The 12,130-nt window shown below is 46.0% G+C and overlaps 1 protein-coding gene across 2 annotated transcripts in view; it reads left to right on the forward strand.

Annotated features, from left to right (window-relative positions):
• The first annotated feature begins 9,282 nt into the window (after positions 1–9,282).
• The window catches only part of LOC134895092 (uncharacterized), a 253,869-nt gene continuing 251,021 nt past the window's right edge, over positions 9,283–12,130 (forward strand). For both annotated transcript variants that reach the window (XM_063913810.1, XM_063913811.1), the window contains exon 1: positions 9,283–9,435. The gene's annotated coding sequence lies outside the window, so the exon portion shown is untranslated. The remainder of the gene's footprint in view (positions 9,436–12,130) is intronic.

Below are 12,130 nucleotides of genomic sequence, written 5' to 3' on the forward strand. Positions count from 1 at the left end.
AGAAATGACATCTCAGATACCAGAGTCACTTTGGACAAAAGATGGACAGGACACTGGATTAATGGCAAACGTAGCTCCAGTAGTTGTGCAAGTAAAAGATGGTAGGATAGCTCCAAAAATCCCACAGTATCCTCTGAAGCCAGAGGTGGAGTTAGGAGTTTTCCCAGTAATAGAGCGCTTGCTGCAACAGGGCATTCTAGTAAGAACGTCCAGCACAGCAAATAGTCCCATCTTCCCTGTTAAAAAGAGTGGGGGGAGGGGTTACAGGCTAGTGCAGGATCTAAGGGGGATTAACAAAATAGTTGAGAGTCAGTTCCCCGTAGTGCCTAATCCAGCTGTCATCCTAATGCAAATTCCTCCCACTGCCAAATTTTTCACTGTTATTGACCTCTGCTCCGCATTCTTTTCGGTACCTCTGCACCCTGACAGCCAATATTTGTTTGCATTCACATACAGAGGAGTCCAATACACGTGGACTCGGTTACCCCAAGGTTTCATAGATAGTCCAAGTATATTTTCTCAGGCTTTGCATGATTGTTTACAGTCTTTCCAACCAGACAGTGGATCAGTATTGATACAGTATGTGGACGATTTATTACTGTGTTCAGATTCACTGGAAGCATCTCTGAAGGATACGAAACAGCTCCTGTTTCATCTTTCAGACACAGGTCACAAGGTTTCCAAAGACAAGTTGCAATTATGCCAAGCTAAGGTAAAATATTTGGGACACTGTCTAACACAAGGACTGAGACACCTGACCGCTGATAGAATCCAAGCCATTAGAGACATGACACTGCCACAAACCCAACAACAGATCAGGACGTTTTTAGGAATGTGTGGGTATTGCCGTAATTGGATCCCAGGGTTTTCCATATTGGCGCTACCTTTGCAGGAAATGGTCTCTTCAAACAAACCTGATCGGATTTCGCATACAGACGAATCCGAAACAGCATTTGAGAGACTCAAACAGTGTCTAACGCAGGCACCAGCACTAGGTATGCCAGACTATGGGAAACCCTTTGAACTATACGGAACAGAAAGTGCTGGGTGCGCAGCAGGTGTACTAACACAAAAACACGGTGATGCCAGCAGGCCAATTGCATACTACAGCGCTCAGCTAGACACGGTAGCGCGATCCCTCCCCACATGCTTGCGTAGCGTTGCGGCGATAGCATTGCTAGTGACAAAAAGCGAAGATGTTGTGCTAGGCCACAACCTCACAATCCATACACCGCATGCGGTATCTGCCTTATTGAATTCTGCCCAAACCAGACACGTCTCATCAGCAAGGTTTACGAGATGGGAATTGGCATTAATGGCCCCAGTAAACATCACCATAAGGAGATGCAGTGCATTAAACCCTGCAACATTCCTCCCAGGTGTGCCTGGTCAGGCACAAAGGGTGGAAGGTGAGAGTGATGGGGAAGGAGGATTTAATGCAAAGGAAGATACACATGATTGTATGGAATATTTGACCCAAAATTTTACCGCAAGGCCTGACATCAGTGACAATCCACTGGAAGATGCAGAACTCACGTTCTACACGGACGGTAGTTGTCACAGACAGTCAGACTCGGGAGACATGTGTACTGGATACGCAGTCATAGATGACCAAGACACCATAGAAGCGGAACCGCTAGGCCCACCTCACTCAGCCCAGGTTGCTGAACTGGTCGCCCTAACCAGAGCATGTGAATTGGCTAAGGGTAAGTCAGCCAATATCTACACCGATTCCAGATACGCGTTCGGGGTAGTACATGATTTCGGAGCGCTATGGCGTCTCAGAAATTTCATGACGGCAGCTGGTACACCGATAGCGCATGCAGCTCACATAAAAAGGCTTCTAACAGCGATACAGGAACCCGACAGAGTGGCTGTTATCAAATGTAAAGCACATACATATAGCCAAGACCCAGTATCCCTTGGTAACAGCCGAGCAGACGAAGCCGCAAAGCTTGCAGCTGCTACCCCCACACGGACAAACACCACACAGTTGATGGTATTTAATACCATCAACACACAGAAGTTGTGTGAGATGCAGAATTTGTGTTCCACACAGGAAAGAGCAGTCTGGAAGGCAAAGGGATATGGCCAGGAGTCCTCAGGGCTCTGGACGGATGGACATGGTAAACCAGTGGCCCCCAGGGCATACCTTCCATGTCTGGCTGAAGCAGCTCACGGGCTGACTCATCTAGGCAAGGAGGGGATGTGCAAATTGGTAAGAGCATACTGGTGCGCCCCAGGATTCTCCTCTCATGCGGGTAAAAGAGCAATGTCATGCCTTACCTGTCTGAGAAAGAATATTGGAAAAGCAATACCTACAGAACCATCCCATATCCCACCTGCCGGCGGCCCTTTCCAGGTAATACAAATTGACTTCATTCAATTACCCCCATGTCGAAATTTGAAATATGTACTTGTCTGTATAGATGTTTTCTCGAATTGGGTCGAAGCTTTTCCAGCAGCTACAAATACCGCTATGTTTACAGCTAAGAAAATTGTGCAGGAATTTGTATGTAGATATGGTATCCCTAGAATCATTGAAAGTGATAGGGGTACCCATTTTACAGGTGATGTCTTTCAAGGAATGTGTAAATTGATGGGTATTGATAGCAAGCTGCACACTCCGTACCGTCCACAGGCGAGTGCGAAGGTCGAAAGAGTGAACAGCACTATTAAAAATAAATTGAGTAAAGTAATGGCAGAGACAGGATTGACGTGGCCAGAAGCTTTACCCATTGTTTTGTATAGCATCAGAACCACTCCCAGGTCCCCTCTTAACCTGTCCCCTTTTGAAATTCTGTTTGGTCGACAACCGCATGTCATGATTAACCCTCAGGATGATTTGAAATGTAACAATGAAGTAACTGTAAAATACTTGATTAACATGAGTAAACAGTTGAGGAATCAAAATGATAATCTGAAGTTGGTGATTCCTGATTTACCAGATAGTAATTGTCATGACATTGAACCTGGGGATTATGTAATGATACGAAATTTTCTACGCTCAGGTTGTCTTATTGATAGATGGGAAGGACCATACCAGGTCTTATTGACCAGCACCACAGCATTGAAGGTTGCTGAGAGAGAGACTTGGGTCCATTCATCCCACTGCAAAAAGGTTGCTGATCCAGAGAAGTCCCGTGATAAGGAACAGACGGTAGAGGTTGTATCACTAGAGTGTCTGTTCCAGGAGGACTGAGGCGGCACCTGAGCCTTGAAGACCGAAAGCAGTTGTCGACTCCCTTCTCCCTTTTATTGTTTTTCTCCACTTCCCAGCCCCTCTCCCTTAAAATTTCTTTTTCCCCCTTCTCATTCTTCTCTATTTCCTCCTCAAAGATGGACTTGCCCCAAGAGACTGTGATCCGGATTTTGATGTTAACCATGATGTTGACCAGAGCAGTCTGTTCCGGCGAGAGTACCATAGAGGTCGAAAGAGGTTCTGGAATGGGTTCCGATTATGATGATGGAGGTGTAGTTTTCCAAGATCAACCAAACCAACAAGCAAAGGCGAGTATCAGAAAACGATCCGATAGAAGAAATTGTGATGGATTGTTAGCTGAAGAAAATTGTATCTGTAGGCTCTGTGATAATCTGGTTGAAGATGGATGCATAAAGAAATGCCAATCTAGTTTTAATATCCATATAGACCGGCATCCATTGAGTGACTATCACTCCTTAGTGGGTAACGTGTTAAACCAAACAGATTGTTGGGTATGCTCTCAAGTACCTCAGGGTCACAGCAAATCAGGGCTAGTACCATTTCCTTTAACGTTAGGGGAGGTACTTGAGCTAAGTGGTGGGAGACCGGTGGACCGGAGGTTTAACATCTCCAGCCCTCCTAGTTTGAAGCTCCACCAATACCATGTGGATAGGTCCCTCTTATGTTTTAACATCTCCAATCCTAGAAAACCGGGAAATTGGGAAGTGTCATGGAGTAACCACACCATGACCTTTTCACACAGAGCAGATAGAATGCCTACAGATACAGAGCTCGTACGCCACATAGCCAGTAGAGGAAAATCTTTCCGGTATCGATATACCTTAGGAAATAGGATTACTAGAGTTGGAGAGGTATCACCAGGATACTGTGCACATATCGTACAAACCGATACGTGCATTAGGCAGATGGAAGAATTAGGGTCAGGAGATTTCACCTGGAAGGTTTGTAACATGGTCATGTCCTTCTCCGTCCCATATGTTCTCCCCGATGATGCATATTTCATATGCGGGAGAAAGGCGTACAAGTGGCTTGCCCCAAACTCTGAAGGATTGTGTTATATTGGAAAAGTATTGCCTGAAGTGATGACTGTTACACATGACAAAATGAAGGACATACACCGTGGTGCCCAAGCTCCTTATACTCACACTCATTACGAGCACCGAGTTAAAAGACAACTGTCAGAAAGGTTAGAGCATCCGGCCTCTGATCTTATCCATGAATCCACCGGGATTCAGGTTCTGGTAGCGTTAGATTTCACTCGTACCGCTCGAGGTGTGATGAATTATAGATACATTTCCGCACTCGCCAATTTGTTAGATAATATCACTGAAATGTATGATGACACGTTTAGATACACTGGAAGAGAACTTCAAGCTTATAAAACAGAACTAGTTCAGCATAGGATGGTTCTTAATTATCTTACAGCAGTAACAGGCGGATATTGTGTTACATTGGCAACACAGTACGGCATAAAGTGTTGCACGTACATCACAAATAGCACCGAGGACCCGGTAGAGGTCATAGACCAAAAGATGGATGATATTCTCCAATTGAAGTGGGAATTTCGTCGAAAACACAATCTCACCCTTGCTGCTGTAGGTAATGAGCTGACTGGTTGGGTGTCATGGTTGAACCCGCGAAATTGGTTCTCCGGTTTGGGAGACTGGGCTCAAGGAGTCATAATGGATGTTGGAAAGTTTCTACTATGTATCTTGGGTGTCGTTATATCGATTGGATTGATATTTAGATGCGGGCAGGCTTTAATGAGGTGCAAACAAAGTACAAAAGTGATGAGCTTGAGGAGTGAGGAAACCGTAATTAACCTGGATTTGATTTATGACCCAATGATAGAAACCAGGATGTGATGAAAATGCGATTATACGGTCCGTTTCTTTCACCTGTTTTTCTGCTTTTCTCCAAGATACAAAGACCCCCTTGGACGAGGAAGCTGACGAGACGAGATGTATACAGACAACGGATTGACCAAAGAAGAAGATTTGACAACTTTAAATATGGACACTTGATGAACTTTGCCATGGATCCCCAGTTTCCCTAGTATTTTTAAACTCACGCTAGCCCAACATTTTTGTAAATCTGATGGCACTGACAAAGCTTGTTGCTCATGCCTAAGGAGCAAAACAGCGCAAAGAAGACGACTCTCAACAGATACCGAACACAACTTCAACAACAGATGTACATTTCCCTGACATAGAATATCATTGCATTTTTCGTAAGTGTTCTTTATCTTCATCTCTACAACCCTCAGGTAATGACACACATAGACGATAGGGAATACAGGCACAGATATCAGCAACCACATACCTCCCCCACTCATGTATCATCAACTAAAATGTGCTCCCCATTTTGTTCAAAATCCGAAAAGAGCTCGGTAAAGTTTGACAGCCCATCCACAGACCTGTACCACAGGATAAGAAGGAATTCAAATGTATACTTCGCAATACCTCGAAGCTTGATTTACAACACGTACGGCACGATGATACATGACCCCCCAAACATGGATTCATACACACATGCTTCTGCTATCTCACTAGGTCATACCCTCTTCACACCTTCTCCTCTCTCCTCCCTTACCCAACCATGGAAATCAATTAACCCCTGACTTACATTTTTCTCCTTAAATGTTTTGTGGCAGTTATTATTGACTGCCAAAGGGTGGACTGTCAAAGTCAGAAAAATGTCTCAATGCACGTTGCCATATTTGCACCGCACACTGGTCCGCGCTGCGCGTGCGTACGCTCTCCCGTGGAGGCGCATACCCGCAATAGCGTGCACTCGCAGGCGCGGTATGCGTATTTACGGTAGAGTTTATATCGTCGTAGCGTGCGACTCATTCGTTACATATTTTCACAATTAATGTAGTTTACAGATCATGGTCCCTTTGATAGATTCTGAAAGTTTGGTTAAAATACAATGTCCCAGAGCTGAGGAATCCCTCTTTATATCGTACGAAGGGTCTAACTGGAATCATACAGCAGTGTCTGGTACCCATCGGAAGAGTATTTAATTAGCAATATTCCGGTGTTGGTTTGGAGCGTATTAATCGCTCGTGCGAATAGTTATGGACATAAGAAGTTTATGTCCATTTCTATTATTTACACATACTCAGGTATGCGGCGGGAAACCCAGTTTCCCACCCACCTGAGCTGTTGGAAATCGTCACAGCCCACCTGTATGAATCACCCTATGACCTTTTGTTATGATGCAGGGCCGAATTCCTTCGGCCAATGGACAATGGGATTGTAGGACCAGGAGATTGCATTGTGTGTGGGGCATAAATAGGCAGGCCGACCACATCCAGCTCTCACTCTCTCATCAACGGTTATCTGCTGATAGCCGGGAGCTGGATATCGAGGCGCAGGCGATCATACCCTTTGTGCGTAAGTTTCTCTCCGTAATCATTGTCTTTCTGTGAGCCAATTTCTCTCATCTCATCTCTCTCTCTCTCTCTCTCTCTCTCTCTCTCTCTGTTCTGTTCTCTCATATCTCCCCTAGACTAGGCTAGTATTGTATTGTATTAGATAGTATTGAATTGTATTGCATTTAGGTCAGTGTAGTATTGTCTTTTTGTATTTATTGTTTAGTTCTGTGGTTAGGAAGTCTCTGTTATATTGTAGTGTATCATTTGTACTGTTATCCCCTTTTACAAGTATATTAGATATAATACAGTTAATAGGCTTTGGAACCTAAACCAGTATCTGTGTATTTTCTATAGTGTTAAGTGTTCACTTGAGCGTCGGTGACGCTCAAGCAGCTTTGTAGTTAGTCAGGTTACACAAGGTTGCACTTACACCCTGTACTCACATTAAGGTATTCTTTGTATTTCTTTGGTATAAGGTTTAAACATTAAGGTATAGCGTTGTGAGCGTCTGCGCCGCTGGTGATCTCCTCGTGGTCTCGAGCGTCCGCTACGCCATAGCGAATCATTACTCTAGTCATAGCCAATAACGTGTCCTGTGATCACTGGGCCGTGAGCGAACGTGACGCTTGAGCGTCTCGCCTACGGCTGAGCGATCGCTACGCCAATAGCGTACCATTACGGTACTTCTTAAGCAAACAGCGTACAGTGTTCTTAGCTTCATAAAGGGTTGTTATACGACAAAGGAATTTAGCATTGTCATTAGATACCGATGCGTAAACAATCGGTGGATTTTCACACTTTTTCCTATCATCCTGAGGAAATGGGAAGGATGTGAGTAACCTTTTAGGGATCTGAAACTTCTTGTCTGAATTAACCCAAGATTCTTCAAACAGAGAATTTAACTCCTTTGATTCTTTTTTACATTAAAATAAGATTCCTCATCCACCTCCGCCACCTTGTCAGGAATGTGCAGGACTTCTATAATGGCATCTATCAGGGCCTGTATTCCTTGTGACAGGGCTGCATCCCCCCCACACGAGTCCACTTCACCCTCCTCTGATACGTCATCATCAGCGTCAGCCTGCAGGATTTGGTCCAGAGTAAGCTTTTGTGGGCAAATGGCAGGGGTCTGAGATGCTGGTATGGGAACTGAATCTCTAATCAGGTCCTCCACAGACTGTCTTAAGTATTGCGTCTCTCTCTCATTATGGGATAATTTATTAGAAATATGTGTGATCATCCCTTTAAGGGAATCCAACCATGCGGGTTCAGACCCACTAGCCTGAGAATGTGTACTATCCTGGGTACACTGTAGTGAATCCCTCGGGGAAGACAACACTCTGCTGTGCAGGAAACACACTCCCTTGACATGGCAATGTGAAGGTACACACACTCTCACACACAGTAAAGGTGAAAGAACAGTTAACCCACACAGAGCCCGCAGAGAGACACAAGAGAAGATGGAGCCAGCCACACCACGCCTTTTATGCTAAAGCCAAGCTCAGCTGGGTCGCAAACTAAGCTCAATAGGGCTTAGTATTCTACCACCACTGAGCCTGGAGACGCAGCCTGCATGTCAGTGCTGCGCTCCATACCCTGATGCCGCCATTACAGCCGACGACCCGCTAACCGGGATGCCGGCCACCTACTCACTACTCTTCTTACTTCTGGCTCGGTTAGGGGTGGCGGCATGCTGCAGGACTGTACGCTCGCCGTGGTGGGGCTTGCGAATAGGACCCTCAGGAGCTCAGTGTCCTGCCAGTGGGGAACAGGACCATTAACCCTATAGGAGGTTGGGCCGTCCCCCCCCTATGTCACACGAAGCAGACAGGCTGGTGCCAACCAGTCCTGTCTGATAACAACAAACAGAAAATAAATGCAGAAAACTCTTCAGTAGCTTCCCTAAGCGTGACCGGCTCCTCCGGGCACATTTTCTAAACTGAGTCTGGTAGGAGGAGCATAGAGGGAGGAGCCAGTGCACACTATTGATTTCTTAAAGTGCCCAAGGCTCCTAGTGGACCCGTCTATACCCCCATGGTACTAATGTGGACCCCAGTATCCTCTAGGACGTAAGAGAAATATCTAATATACTTTCTAGTGCAAAGGGTGAGTTTTTGACATGCACGCAGGATGGGTAGTTTTAGTCATAGATGTAGCCTCTAAGATACAATTTAGCAGCTGAAACAGTGCAAAAATACAAAACCAAAATGGTGAACTACAGTAACTGATATCCCTTTACCCCTCTACTCTCACAGGCATACTTACCTGCTGTCTTAGATCACGTGGTTACACTACTGGACTGGATGTACACCCAAGGTAATTTATTTCCCAATAGTAAAATTCTGGTATGGCAGCTGCATTACATAGCTGGAACAATGTATAATGTGCTTTGAGTAGATGTCAAATTCAGAGACTTCAGAAAACATAAATAGGAAACCACAGTTTAGCCACATGACATATGTAAACGGCATTTACAAGTAATTCTAACAAAGCATACACACACACAACAGGTTACGTTTCCCTTTGCAAATACCCCTCTCGTGCCAGCATTATTCCCATCTCTATCAGTACAATGGCCATCCAGTGTCACCAGCTCGCCCAGCCCCATGTGCTGCCACTGAGGGTCTGCTGTCATCGGGCGATCGCATTCGCAGGCAGCGGCCTGTGCCGAAGACGTCATGTCTCTCTAGGGGCGGATCCCAGGGAGACGCGGCTGCGCCCTGTGCGGCGAAGCTTGTGTTTGGCGTCCCTGTTACCACGGTAACTACAGCTCACACGCATTCTGCCACACTCAGAGTCTCCGGGTGTCTCTCTCCGGCCCCACAGAAGACAGGTAACATACCATAGTGTTCATATTCCAATGATTAGAATTCCATGTATACTTATTTTACACGCATTTATACGTAACAGCACAATAATCCCTCTCCTCTTCATTCTACATGCAACAAGACATAGAGGCATCTAAGCACACTGAACATTCATATAAACTAGTAGTTACTATATGTTTACCTTATAGCATATTATTTCGGGATGTTGCATCATTTGCATAACAATGTCTCTTTGTCATGCCTTGCGAATTCTGAAAGTAAAATAAGGTTATTATTGCACTCGTTATTTGTTTTGGGTTGATGTATTAGAAGTTAGAACATTTCTGAAAATTCTGTTTAAAATGAATAGGGACAACCTGTATGTGAGGAGCTATATATAACATAGACGTGTCACATTCACAGTGTTAGCTAGTAAAACCCCTTTCAGACCGCAAATGTCGGGTGCAGCCTGCCTCGGCCCCTTTCACAGTGACGTCCCCAGCCTGGCATAATGGCGGGTTGGTGACGTCAGTGGTGATGTGCGTGGAGGTGGCGCAGTCTATACAGTGTGAATGGGAAATGGGTCGCATCGACCCGGAAACCCGTTCACACCGCACAGCGACCCGGGATATTTCACCTGGGCCCTTTCAGACCACACAGCAACCCGGGTTATGCGCACTCATGTGCAATAACCCAGGTTACAAGCTGGCAGTCTGAAAGGGGTATTAGAAGAAGGTCTCTATCAGTGGTTCTCAAACTCAGTCTTCAGGACCCTAAACAGTCCATGGTTTCCAGGTCTCCTCACAGAATCACAAGTGAAATAATTAGTTCCACATGTGGATCTTTTAAAATGTGTCAGCGAGTAATGAATACATCTTTGCCCAAGCTAGGTGACCAGGAAAACATGAACTGTTGGGGTCCCTGAGGACTGAGTTTGGTAACCACTGATCTATATCATATCACCTTGGCTTGTCAGCGGAAACTGAGGTTTACTCTTAGCTGGGTACACACTAGAACGATCTCGGCCCGATATGTGGCTTCCAGTCAAATCAGAATGACATATTGGCAGGATCGTTGAGTGAGTATGCCCAATTTACGCGCTCCTGCAGACGTTAGCCGTATCTTTTGGTCAGCCCCAGTCACCCAAAAGATATTGCTCATGCTGCCATGCTGCTGAATGCAGCATGGCATAGTCCATCCCTCTGTCACCCCCTGCATCATGCAAGCGTGTATGCACTTTCTGATGGCAGGGTCCCATCACCCGCTGGATCGGCCGGGAACACATTGTTGTGAAAAAAAAATGAATCTCTGAATAAGGTATTTGCTTATGGTTTGCAAATTTGCAAATGAAAAATGGAGCTGTGAATTATATTTTTAAGACTGAAGTTGATGGAATATTTAAATTTTTCCAACATATACTGTACAGTCACTATGTTCATACCTGGTCATGCCATCATTGTTTCATACAGCCACTTTAATTACTGTCTATACTGCATGAGATACAGGTTGCCTGAATAAGGGATGCAGCATTGGAACAGGTTGGGGATGGGATACCGGCAGTGAGGATGCTTGTGGCCAGAATAGCAACACCGGCATCCCAACTGCCAAAATACCAACATGTGCATGCAACTAAACTAACCCTAACTCTCCCTTCCCACAGCCTAACCCTACCCCCTACCCCCACAGTCTAACCCTAACTCTCCCTTCCCACAGCCTAACCCTACCCCCTACCCCCACAGTCTAACCCTAACTCTCCCTTCCCACAGCCTAACCCTACCCTCTACCCCCACAGTCTAACGCTAACCCTCCTCCTAGTGCCTAACCCCCTCCTTCCTCAGCCTAACCCTCCCTTCCCACAGCCTAACCCTACCCCCATAGTCTAACCCTAACCCTTCCCCTAGTGCCTAACCTCCTCCTTCCTCAGCCTAACCCTATACCTCCCTTCCCACAGCCTAACCCTACCCCCCTACCTCCACAGTCTAACGCTAACCCTCCTCCTAGTGCCTAACCCCCTCCTTCCTCAGCCTAACCCTCCCTTCCCACAGCCTAACCCTACCCCCTACCCCCACAGTCTAACCCTAACCCTCCCCCTAGTGCCTAACCCCCTCCTTCCTCAGCCTAACCCTAACCCTCCCTTCCCACAGCCTAACCCTACCCCCCTACCCCCACAGTCTAACCCTAACTCTCCCTTCCCACTGCCTAACCCTACCCCTGTACCCCCACAGTCTATCCCTAACCCTCTCCCTAGTGTCTAACCCCTCCTTCCTCAGCCTAACCCCACCCCACACCCCCACAGTCTATCCCTAACCCTCCCCCTAGTGCCTAACCCTACCCCCCTGCCCCACAGTCTAACCCTAACCCTCCTCCTAGTGCCTAACCCCCTCCTTCCTCAGCCTAACCCTCTCCGGCATACTTACGTTTGGGATTCCGGCTATCAGGATTTCGATGTTGGCATTCTGGATTTCGATGTTGGCATTCTGACAGGTGTCCGGATTTCGGTGACAGTCTTCTGACCGCTGGCAACCCGTCCATCAGGATGACTACTACATCCTATTGGAACACTTTAATCCTGATTTTAATTTCTTTCTTTTTTTTAAGTTAATCCATAAAGTCATATATAAATATGTGCTGCATTCAGATTGTATGTTTTGGAATCTGTAGCTCCTATTTTTGGCCTGTCCCCAACACGTCACATGTTAGAACGATGACTGGCTGACCTAT

The sequence above is a fragment of the Pseudophryne corroboree genome, chromosome 1 (assembly GCF_028390025.1).
Source record: "Pseudophryne corroboree isolate aPseCor3 chromosome 1, aPseCor3.hap2, whole genome shotgun sequence".
NCBI lineage: Eukaryota > Metazoa > Chordata > Amphibia > Anura > Myobatrachidae > Pseudophryne > Pseudophryne corroboree.